This window comes from Coregonus lavaretus (assembly GCF_964263955.1).
Source record: "Coregonus lavaretus genome assembly, chromosome: 14".
Lineage (NCBI taxonomy): Eukaryota > Metazoa > Chordata > Actinopteri > Salmoniformes > Salmonidae > Coregonus > Coregonus lavaretus.
The window spans coordinates 13,482,757-13,496,233 of NC_140001.1; the positions used below are offsets into that span (position 1 = coordinate 13,482,757).

General features: G+C 39.5%; 1 protein-coding gene across 3 annotated transcripts in view; it reads left to right on the forward strand.

Annotated features, from left to right (window-relative positions):
- Positions 1-13,477, forward strand: part of med27 (mediator complex subunit 27) — a 113,865-nt gene that overhangs the window by 18,883 nt on the left and 81,505 nt on the right. The gene's annotated exons all lie outside the window — the stretch shown is intronic.

The following is a 13,477-nucleotide window of genomic DNA, read 5'->3' on the forward strand; positions in this document are numbered from 1 at the left end:
CCTTACCTCCATCATGACACAGAAGTCACTAGATCATTGTCAATTATCTCCTGGCTGTTGGGCCCTTGACTTCATCTCTGTTTAATGACAGATAACAATGTGATTAACACGCCCCGGTTTCTGCCTGCAGCCAGGGAGCACTGAGACGTGGTAAGGCGTCTGCATGCTTCCCAGCAGAAACAGTTTGGAAGAGTTAGTGCATATATTATGACAACGTTTTGTGACGTTTGTGTTCATTTTGGACTTTGGTAAGTTTTGGGGGGGCTTTTCGGGCACACACATTTTTCTCAAGGCCAGCCGAAGTTCGGGAGCCGAAGTGTACGCCCCTTCGTCCATGATTGGTCAACCCTAGGGATTCTTCATTTATGTCTGTCATTCAACAAGAGACAATTAGTTTTTTCATTGAGAAATACTGCACCAAACGTCTCAGTTAGATGTAAAATTGTGCGACTAACATCTCGGCAAAAACATCCAAATGTCTTGAGTTATCTTAGATTTAATTCTGACTATTTTGAGGAAATCAACATTTAACTACAGCGTCTCAAAATGGACAAACAGTACTATTGCCGCATTTTTCTCATTTTTCAAGTGAAGGTCTTTTTAAGGGAGTATGCGAGCACACTCGTTCGGTTTGCCTAGCCGACTTCGGCTATCCGCCAGCCGAACTGAAGCATGCTGACGCCTTAAGCGGTTGCTTATCGGCCCCTGACAGTGGTAAACCCACTCCAGCAGAATATTTACTGTGGCTTCCGTCATGATTTACCTGGAAAATCTGGGTTGGGGTTTATCCTAGTCTGAATTTAGCAGTACCGGCAGATTCAGCCCCTCCCCACTACAGAACCACTACAAAAATTCCAGTTACAATCCCCTCCACTTCAAGCACCACCTTGATTCGTCAGCACTAGGCTATATCATGCTTTGTCAAAATACTCAGTGACGCTGTGATCTTCCTTACTGGTGACTTTTCCCCTATCAAATTCAGAAAGTGTCGCTGACAAATGTTAACATTTAAATAGTCTGTCACGAGAGATTAGGGTTGTCCCTGTAAAGACAATATGCAAAATGATACACCATCGGCATTTCCAGTGGAAATGGAAAGTGGACAAATTGCAGTAAAGTATCAACTACTGAAGGTCACACATTTCTAAGTTTGCGTGCAAGTAATAGGTGTGTATACATTAGGTAGAGAATAGTGAGGGGAAATATATATTTTGGGCAGAGGGGGGGATTTCCTAATGGGTAACTCTTAACTCTTAATTCACTTAATCAGAATCAAATTGGATAACAATCTCACTGATGACATCTGTCCCCCATGGTTATGCATATTCATCAGACAAAGACAGATGGCAAACATTTGGTCTCCTGCTATCTGTTGTCCTTTTCAGAACTGCCTCAATGGATGTTTTTTCTTTCTCCATACCTCTTAATGTTTGTTTTGTCTTCTTAACCAACTGTGTTGATCACTGCCCACAATTAAATTCCCAATGATTATGTACAACAGCTTTAGGAAGACTGATTATGTAAAGCTCAGATGGTTTGCAATGTCTTTATATAAATACATATATATATAATTTTTTTTTTATGTCTTATGGTATTGTAATGAGACAATTGTTTAGGCTGATTTACAGACAAAATGTACAGAAGAAAATTAACTTAAAGGACTAGTTCACTATTTTACAACTTGATGTTAGATGGTTTCTCACCCTGAAAGTAGTCTATGGACCAGGAAAAACTGTAATCCATGGTTGTTTTATTTAAACAGCCATTACAAACTTCAGCTAACTTTAGCTACGGCTAGCTTAAAATCATTGAAAGTGATGGGGCATGTGAGCATGTTTAGAAAAATTATGTCCAAATCACCTCTAATCAATTCCATATTTAGTTTGATGTTACTTAAAGGGGATTTAGCCATAAGAAATAAACGTGCCCAACAACATTGTAGTTACTCCATAATACTTACCTAAATGACAGAGTGAAAAGAAGGAAGCCTGTAGAGAATAAAAATATTCCAAAACATGCATCCTGTTTGCAACAAGGCACTAAAGTAAAACTGCAAAAAATGTGGCAAAGAAATTAGCTTTATGTCCTGAATACAAAGCGTTATGTTTGGGGCAAATCCAACACAACGCATCACTGAGTACCACTTCATATTTTCAAGCATGGGGGTGGCTGCATCATGTTATGGGTATGCTTGTCATCGGCAAGGACTAGGGAGATGTTTAGGATAAAAAATAAATGGCATTGAGCTAAGCACAGGCAAAATTGAAGAGGAAAACCTGGTTGTCTGCTTTCCAACAGACAAATTCACCTTTCTGCAGGACAATAACGTAAAACACAAGGCCAAATATACAATGGAGTTGCTTACCAAGAAGACATGGAATGTTCCTGAGTGGCTTATTTACAGTTTCGACTTAAATCTGCTTGGAAATCTATGGGAAGACTTGAAAATGGCTGTCTAGCAATGATCAACAACCAACTTGACAGAGCTTGAAGAATTTTAAAAATAATAATGTGCAAGTATTGTACAATCCAGGTGTGCAAGCTCTTAGACTTAACCAGAAAACTCACAGCTGTAATCGCTGCCAAATGTGATTCTAACATGTATTAACTCAGTGGTGTGAATACTTTGGTAAATGAGATATTTCTGTATTTTATTTTCAATACATTTGCAAAAATGTCTAAAAACGTGTTTTCACTTTGTCATTATGTGGTATTTTGTGTAGATGGGTGAGAAAATCGATTTAATCAATTTTGAATTCAGGCTGTAACAACAAAATATGGAATAAATCAAGGTCTACAAATACTTTCTGAAGGCACTGCAGATGTGGCGAGGCTACTGATGTATAGTGCTAAGCTGTATCCTGCGGACTGCATTGCTACATTTCACCTCAAACCTTCCAGCCCTGTTTGCTTCTTCAAGGTCACATTTACAGCGGCAGTCCTACATTACCCACTTAAAAAGCAAGAGGCCAGCGGCCACAAACCCAGACAGCTAATGATCTCAGAGATTAAGAAGCCACAATTAGTCCTACCGTTCTGATAATTGGTCTAATAGCAAATTACGCATTGATATTATCTTTTAAAAATCCCTCTCTAGATGTACACTCCATTCACTTGCATTCCGTTTAATTAGTGAGAAGGTTCTTGCTTTTCCATAATGCTGGTGTGAAATTCAATTCAATACACAGTTTCATGCATTCGAATTCAATGCTAGAATGCAGTAATGTGGCTTTTGAACAACCTCACTTGCTACGGGTAAAGATCCTTGTGACTGGTGTCGTGTGTAGCATTTCTCTCCCAATGTCATTACTTATATCAGTTTCTTTCTTGGTAAACGAGTCTAATCAAAAAACCCTGATGGCAATAGAATAAGCTGATGATTGTGTTCTCTGCACAGTCCCGATATTCCACCAGCAGGTTGTAAGTCTTAATCATCTGTTGAACAAGGCTGTCAAAACAGACGAATGACGGGGCTCAGCCCCTTACCCACGTTATGATCAGAGAGCAGAAAGCTTGCCTCCACGCACCATGGCTCTGCTCTGCCGGGAATGATGGAGCACATGTCTGCAGATTGCTGCGAAAGGCACAACTAATGGCTGGTCAGTTTGGAAGATCTGGACTGTGAGGGGGGAGGGGGAATCAACTTTTAAAAAGCAGCGACCTTTTGAAAATATGCTGCTCAGAGAAAAGATGTTTGATGTTCAAACTTTGCTGGCTTGGATCCCTTATTAGTTCTCAGACATGGGACTATAAAGCTTAGAGAACAGTCGCCTGTGTTTGCTTTCGCCTGCTAATTCCTCATTAAAAAAGTTCAGGACTGCAGGGGACCTTTTGATAACCGATTCCTAATATTTGTTTTCTGAATACCACAGATTCATCTGTAACTGCTCATGTCTGATGCTTTCAGAAGGACCTTTTCATCTTGGATTTATTTTATTATTTGCATTGTATTTTCTTCCAAAACTAGCATACACGTTGCGTTGAACCCTGTGGACATGATGATTTTCAGCCGATCTTCTTTGAGCAATCCAATAATTTGGAATATTACATAATCTTTCACAGCACACTTTGTCAATTGCATTAGCCTGTGCCTGTAGCGGTTGCCTCGCCAATGTGCACGACCCCATGTTGTTTCTGTGCTGTTGGTAAGAGGTTGCTGTAGGTAATACCAGACAGACACTACACGATTTTGCCACGAATTCGTCACGTTTTTGCCGTCCAAGACACATTTTCATGATTGGGGTGAAGTCCTATGAATTTGGGCTATGATCAGTACGTTGGGACTCGCGTAGTTTGAACGGGTCAAGGGCGCACTGATGATGGCTGTTCCATTCTCCAGACCCCTGTCGGATGTCTCAATAATTTTGTGACGTCAGAAATTTTGGCCATGCATCTCGTAGTATGAGCAGTGCTACAACGCGATTGGGTAAGGACTGCTGCCAATAACCAATGAGCATTCAGCATGTGAAACCAAAACAATGATGGCGTAGAGGAAAGTCGCTCTGGATAAGAGCGTCTGCTAAATGACTAAAATGTAAATGTGGAGCTGTGGAGAGAACGCTGCTGCCTTTTCAATGGGTGAGTTCCTTTTACATGGCCCGGTGCCCCGGTTGGGTGGAGTTTGATTATTTTAGACCATTCCATTGGTCCTTAAAGGAAAACTCCACCCAAAAACTATATTTTGGTGTTTATTTCATTAGTCCATTGTTGACACAGTCCCAAAATGTTTTGCTTGTCAGCAATCAAGTTTAAGATATGTAACTTTCAACACTCTAAAAATCTGGGGTTCAACAAGGGTTCTTCTAAGATCCTCAAAGTTCTTTGGAGAACCTTAGGGTTCTTGGCACTGAAAGTGTCCCCCAAAAGGTTCTTCCAAGAACCCCATAGGAGGTGGGGTTCATCGAGGAACCTCCTTAGTTGGTGGTTTTCTTTTTGCAGTAACCTAACTGCCCAACTGAAACATTTCGATTTGAAAGGACAGCAGGTGCAAGCACTTAACTGAAAAATGTAAAGACCTCCTCAATTGAAGGTAAGGTTTGTCCCTTGTATGATCTAAATTAATATTATTTTATGATGATACCATCTATCTTTTCATATTTGTGCAAATCTTTCTAAAACAGAAAATGGATGATGACTGAACTGCTCACTTTTGTGTCTGTGTCTGCAGGTATACAGACGAGGAGGCATGCAAAGGTATGTCAATTGGTATTGGTATGCTATGCTGATCACATTTACCATCCTCCTCCCTTACCTCTTCAATGAAAATCCCATAGACCTCTACATTATGGACAAGGTATGTGAATGAAAACCATTATCAAAACAGTCTTTTTCATTCACATTCACCACAAAATCCAAGGTATGAATTCTGTCGTGTACATGTTTTGTTAATCATCTGTATAATTACTATTTTGGGGATTCACAGACCCTCCCTACACCTCTGATGAATATAACAGTAAACCGGTTTGATCACCATGCACTGCAAAATCATTCTGGCTATGGATACGGAGAACATCAACACATTAACATCATCACGCCAGAGGATATACCTATTGGACTTGGGGCTCTGCTGGGAGTTGACCTCATATTTCGATTTTTTTAAATTCTGCTTTGCCACTAAAATCATAATAAACACTGAGAACTAAAATACTGTGTTATTGTTATGCGTGTTATTATTAATAATAATAATAGGGGAGGGGGGGTAGTTCAGAAATTAACCCCAAAAGGTTATTCAAGGACCCATTAAAAGGGGTTCTTCGAAGAACTTATAGGGGTTCCCCCACAGTTTCAATTTGAAGAACCGCTAAAGGATACTCCAGGAACCTTTTATTTTTAGAGTGAAGTTACGAAAATCATCCCCGTATGTTGCATTTGCATCATATGATGTTTCATTTTGCATCATATGATGTGTTTTGCATCATATGATGCAAAATGCATCATACGAGGCACCAGGCCATGCAAAATGAACTCCACCAATATTACATCCGCGTCCTACCATGACAGAAACCAAAAATATATTTTCATGTTATCATTATTTCATATTAAGTCCATATTCTGCGCCTCCATTTATTTTTGTATGTTTCTGTACTTAATAATGTGCAAAAGAAAAGTCCAACGACAACCGAGAAACGCAGGGCTGGATCAACTTGGGAATCATCGAGTAATGTGAGCACCCACGTCCTGGGGTTGAGGATGGACAGAATGAAAGATTTGGGACAAGGAAATCGCGAAATGTGAGCACGTCCAAGTTGTTAAGATTTTAGATTTTCATGTAGTGTATAACCAGCATAAGAGGTTCCAGTTTTTTATTAGTGAAAAGATTACTGATTCAAAAAACAGGAACATTTTGTTCAGTCATTGGCGGTTAGGCTTTTATTAAAACAGGACTGCGCTGTCACACCGCTTCTTCTCCTTGTTTAATCAGAGACAGTAGAACTTGTTTAAATATATATATATATATATCTATATCTATATATATATATATATCTATATATACACAGTGGGGGAAAAAAGTATTTAGTCAGCCACCAATTGTGCAAGTTCTTCCACTTAAAAAGATGAGAGGCCTGTAATTTTCATCATAGGTACACGTCGACTATGACAGACAAATTGAGGGGAAAAAATCCAGAAAATCACATTGTAGGATTTTTAATGAATTTATTTGCAAATTATGGTGAATATCTTTTGGGAACTCTTTCACAAAGAAGATAATACTGAATAAACATGTCATTTTCTATCGTTCTGACAGCCTTTCTTCCCTTTTTTCAGTCAAGTTATAGAGCGATCCCAAAAGCCTCACATGTGGGAGAGAGCGGGAACAGCAGGGAGCTGTGTGAACCCAACCGGTCATTATCTCCATTCAGCTCTGACACAAGCTCTAGTCTCCTGCTACCCATTCCATTCAATTAGAGCCAGCTGTCTCCTTGCCTGTCCAGGTCCCCAACCTCCACAACTCCCTGCATCTCCTCCCAGTGGCGAACCGTGACTATTGGACCTAGGCCTTCAGTTGGGGAAAACATTTCCAATACATCAAATCAAATTCAAAACTCAAGAAAAGAACAGAAACAGAGCAGCACTTAATGCGTCCAACATTATATTGTGTAGTCAGACTATACTAGGGCAGACTCTAGTGCAGGAGAAGCAATGCTTTTTAAAATGACAAAATCAAACCGGACTGAGCCGTGCTTTGGGCTGCAACTCACACAGAGACAGCACATGGACACAACAGTGACACTAACAGTAGTGGTGTGTGTAAATCACGGGGGAACCAAGCCAGGAAAAGCCATATTACAACTTGTTGGGATAATTGCATCGTTTAGGCTAATCTATAAACCGTTAGAAATGCTTTCATACGCCACCGTGATAGAAGGCGGAAAAGCCATACATCGTTTCACAGAAACAGTTCCAGAAGACAACAGTCAAACATAGGACTAACTATTGATTCAGGACAGTTACTGCGAGTCAGAGCAAAGAAAACAGGCGTGCTGCCTCCACTATTTCAGCATACTGAAAGAGAGCGCCAATAGAAACAGCAGTCAAACACAGCATCAAATAATGTTAAAGAATAAGCTGCCCATTCACTCAAATAAATAATAAGCCAGTAGACCCCAATCATAACAATAGAAAAACAACCATTTAGTAGTTCCAACAAGAAACAAACAAGCCAGCTATTACTTCCAATTGCAAACATATTTTATCACTTTCAGCACACAAAATAACCGGCAATTTAAAGTTAAAATGCAACAATGTTTCACACGCATTATATCAAAGAGATGAAATGGGTTTCCATGGCCGAGCAGCCTCACACAAGCCTAAGATCACCATGCGCAATGCCAAGCGTCAGCTAGAGTGGTGTCAAGCCCGCTGCCATTGGACTCTGGAGTAGTGGAAACACATTCTCTGGAGTGATGAATCACTCTTCACCATCTGGCAGTCTGATGGACAAATCTGAGTTTGGCGGATGCCAGGAGAATGCTACCTGCCTGAATGCATAGTGCCAACTGTAAAGTTTGGTGGAGGAGGAATAATGGTCTGGGGCTGTTTTTCATGGTTCAGGCTAGGCCCCTTAGTTCCAGTGAAGGGACATCTTAACGCTACAGCATACAATGTCATTCTAGACGATTCTGTGCTTCCAATTTTGTGGCAACTGTTGGGGAAGGCCCTTTCCTACATGTTTCAGCATGACAATGCCCCTGTGCAAAGCGAGGTCCATACAGAAATGGTTTGTTGATCGGTGTAGAAGAACTTGACTGGCCTGCACAGAGCCCTGACCACAACCCCATCAAACACCTTTGTGATGAATTGAAACGCAGACTGCGAGCCAGGCCTAATCGCCCAACATTAGTGCCCGACCTCACTAATGCTCTTGTGGCTGAGTGGAAGCAAGTCCCCACAGCAATGTTCCAACATCTAGTGGAAAGCCTTCCCAGAAGAGTGGAGGCTGTTATAGCAGCAAAAGGGAACCAACTCCATATTAATGCCAATGATTTTGGAATGAGATGTAAAAAAATATATATAAACGCAACATGCAACAATTTCATTGATTTTTAACGAGTTACAGTTCATATGAGGAAATCAGTCAATTGAAACAAATTAATTAGGCTCTAATCTATGGATTTCACATGACTGGGAATACAGATATGCATCTGTTGGTCATAGATACCTTAAAAAAAAATAGGCCTCACAATGGACATCAGAATCTAGTCACGCTGTTTTTGAGCATTCAAATTACCATAGATAAAATGCAATTGTGTTCATTGTCCGTAGCATATTCCTGCCCGTACCATAACCCCATTACCACCATGGGGCACTTTGTTCACAACGTTGACATCAGCAAACCACTCGCCCGCACGATGCCATACACGTGTTCTGCAGTAGTGAGGACGGTTGGACGTACTGTCAAATTATCTAAAATGATGTTGGAGGTGGCTTATGGTAGAGAAAGTATCATTCACTTCTCTGGCAACAGCTCTGGTGGACATTCCTGCATTCAGCATGTCAATTGCACGCTCCCTCAAAACTTGAGACATAAGTGGCATATACATAAGTTGATATAAAGTGGTGTGAAACTGCACATTTTAGGATGGCCTTTTATTGTCCCCAGCACAAGGTGCACCTGTGTAATAATCATGCTGTTTAATTTGCTTCTTGATATGCCACACCTGTCAGGTGGATTGATTATCTTGGCAAAGGAGAAATGCTCACTAACATGGATGTAAACAAATTTGTGCACAACATTTGAGAGAAATAAGCTTGATGTGCGTATGGAAAATGTCTTGGATCTTTTATTTCAGCTCATGAAACATGGGACCAACACTTAAAGGTAATAGCCACTACAGGCACCAATAAGGTCGCTCTCTCACCTCTACAACAGTACAGGACAGATTCCTGCGGGAATCATCAACAGGGACCAGGGGAAAGAGGAACATGAAGGATTTATTGTTTTGTTTATTTTTGTATGTCTTGTGAATACATGCCCACTAAGAAGCTTGAGGCTTGATCAACACTATTTTCATTAGTGCCGTTTATGTAGTGAATCAGCGCCTTACATAATGTATGGAGTCAATATGAGACCAAAAATAATATGTGAAGACCCGTCTCAGTATCACGTGTTGTGGATAATACTTAAGATGGAATGTCAATGGAATTGTTCAACCAGCCAAAATAATTAAGTTATTTTCTTATTTGAAAAATAATAATGCCAACTGTTTTTTACAAGAAACTCACCTATCGGCAATAGAAAGTGAAAGGTTTGGGCGAGCTTGGGATAGGTTGACATTGTCCTCCACCTACTCCTCATGATCCAGAGGACTATAAATTCTCATTTATAAAACATAAATTACTACATACCCAAATGGACGTTTTATAATGGTAAAAGGAAATCTGGCACAAGAAAAAGTCACTTTACTGAATTGTTATTGCCCAAGTGAAGATGACCCAAAGTTCATTAATGACCTTATACTGAATGTAAGGCAATATTATATGGGGGGGTGATTTTATTTGTGTGCAGGATGCAACTCTAGACAAATCATCAACTAAACTGTATACTCTTCCTAACATGTCTAAGGTATTAAACCACAACAGACCCATCTCGTTGATATGTGAACTGTGGAGATATAAACATCCAACTGAAAGAGAATACTCATATTACTCTCATGTCCACAACTCATATTCAAGAATTGACTTTAAAAAAATGTGTAAACGTTTCTTAAATTGACTGTGTGTAATGCCTTCTTAGAATAATTATGGACTAAAGCCCATTGTCCTTCACATTTAAGCTCAAACCTCCTATGCCAATAAAAAAGACCTGGTGATTCAACACAATGTTACTTGCAGATAAGGAGTTTACCTCATATCTCAACACACAGATAGACATGTTTTTGGAAATAAATGTAGATAATGAAGTATGCCCAACTGTTGTCTGGGAAGCTCTCAAATCAGTCTTACTCTTCACATAAAAAAATAAGACTCATAAAGAATTAGAAATACTAGAACTGAAAATCCACGACTTAGAAAGAAAACTGTTTAGATAGAAATGCTGACATCCTTCAACAGTTGAACACTTTGAAGCTCAAATATAACGCAATAAACACCCGCAAAGATTGCTGCCATTAAATCCAAGCAACAATATGTTGAGCAAGGTAAAAGTGCAGGTGGTAGCATAACAATTAATTGATTTCAGAATAATCCAGTCTTTAAAACATTTTATCACACCTATATTAATCCGAAAACAAATGTTCAAAGGAGGAAATAGACAATTTCCTTAAGGCCATCTTACCAGTTATACAGCCTGAATTCAAAATTGATTAAATTATTTTGTTTTTTCACCCATCTTCACCTTGTTGGAAGCCATCAATAATCTACAAAATGGGAAATCCAAGTACAATGTTATAGACACTTTCGTCCCAAATTGCTAAAGCCTATGCTACTTATGCTCACAGCAGCTCTAGAGAGAAATTCACTTCCCCATTCACTATGTTTGGCTACAATCACCCTATTTAAAAATAAATAAGGATCCATTGTCATGCGAATCCGTCTGCCCAGTGTCACTCTTGAATGTGGATTACAAAATCATTGGTAAGGTATTTTGCTTGTTGCATAGAAACGGAAATACGAAAGTTGATTCACTCAGATAGAACAGGATTTATACGGAGCGGGATGTCTTCAGAGATCTCACCCTATTTATATGTTAGGTAGGGTCAGCATAATCAAAATGAATATATTACCAAGGTTGATGTATTTATTCCACGCCCTGCCAGTTTCAATTCCATGTAACCTTTTAAGTAAAATAAATTGCCTGCTCTCCAACTTCATTTGGATTGGAAAGAACTCGAGTCAAACTTACTGTTTTACACTTCCCCTATAAAGCTGGAGTTCTTGGACTATCTCTTACGAAGATGTGTTACTGAGATGCACAATTCCATTCACTTAAACAATGGACAGCAGGCTATCCTTGTGCATAGAGGAGTATCAAAGCCACAAAAGTAATACATTGTGATGTAAAATATATTCACTACTTCGGGTCCAAGGTGTTGAAGGAAAAAAATCAGACAATCAAATGATTCTCAATTCCATTTGTATTTGGGAAAATGTACATGCATTCATGAGGTGGAAAGAACCAATCGCCAGGCACCCTTATTTGGAATAACCCCACCTTACCTCCAGTGTTTAGTGACAGCACCTTTAAGTCCTGGTTCCAAAGTGGCATCATACATTTTGGACATGTTTCCTATAATGGATCTCAACTGTCATTCAATTAATTACAAGAAAGATTTGGATTATCTAAGGCTGATTTCCTTTAAGTTCTTATATCTCAGAAATCGTATTCAATTGCTTCAACATAATCTGGATGAACCTAAGACATCTAGCGCAGAAAACATTCTGAAAGAAGCTGCTACGCCAAAGGAGCTGGTTGCCAAGTTATATCAAGGGTTGATTGAAACTCTACTTGATGGTTCAGAACCTATAAGGAAAAAATTGAAACGGATCTAAATGAAGAAATTGAGGAGCACCATTGGTCACAGATATGTGAAAATGCTAATACCTGCTCCTACAACCTAAGAAATAAACTACTGTTAATAATTCATAGGACTTACTACAATCCTGCCAGAATGGATGTAATTCACCCAGAAATGTCACTTCTCTGTTGGAGATGCAAAAAGCACAAAGGAACCCTATTACATGTCCTGTGACAAACTGACACAATTTTGGGATAATGTATGTGTCATCATTTCATTGTGTCTAGAAATTTATATTCGTCCTTCTCCACGATTATGTCTGTTGGGAAATGTAAATATTGGTGATCAATATCAGAGAAATGTATAGCCATCAATTGGAAAGCTTCGTATTCACCCTCAATAATAAACTGGAGGACAGAACTATCTAGTTACATCCCTTTAGATATGGTATATTATAAAGTTAAACAAACAACTGAGAGATTTGACAGAATTTGGAGGACATCACCTTGGAGCATGTTTTGTATAGTGGGCGTTTTGTGTTTTTGAAGTAGAAAAACAATATATAAAAACAACAAATTGTCAACAACAACAAAAGAAACAGAAACCAGAAGTGTTTCGGCCCTCGAGGACCGTATTTGAACAGCCCTGGGCTAAAGCAACGCTACCTGCTCTGCAGCTTTTATGTTGTTTATTTATTTCTATCCATTTGATTTAGTGTGTTTGGCATTCAAGGTGAGCTTCACTGGGCTCCTGAAACACCGGGCTGCTTCACGATCCAGGCCTAACAAACTAGCCTCATTAGCCACGAAGAGGAGGCTTGGTCAATTAAAATAATTCCCTGTTAGCACAGCTGCTTTGGTCAGTTAAACTTAGCTAGGGGAGCGCTGTGTAGTCTGCCTCTCGCGTAGTGAACTGCTCTCCATAGCTGCACATCTTGGCTAATTAGTTTAAGAGGAGGAATATTTTAATAACAATTAATGAGCTGCGGGATTATATGAGCCCCAATTTAAGTGCTCTGTCTGTGCATGAGCCCTGTGGCGAATCCCCAAAGAAGTGAGGTGATGTAACGGAGGATAGCTGGCGGAATCAGTCCAGGTGAGACCTGCTACCTGTTTGCACTGCAGCCAGGAGAACCTGAGAAATGGTGCTCTCTAGCTGTTGATTTGATCTATTGTCTCCTGGCTCCTGCCTCCTGTAATTATTTGTGGCATACTGGTATAGGCCTACTGCATTATGATGCAGGATACATTAAAACGTATCATAAGTGTGGCTTTGTCATATCAACAGTTTTCAACCTGTTGAGAAATTGCTGCATAGAAACCCATAACATTATACACTGAACAAAAATATAAATGCAACATATGACAATTTCAAATATTTTACTGAGTTAAAGTTCATATAAGGAAATGTCAATTGAAATAAATTCATTAGGCCCTAATCTATGGATTTCAGATATGCATCTGTTGGTCACAGCTACCTTAATAAAAAAAAGTAGGGGTGTGGATCAGAAGACCAGTCAGTAT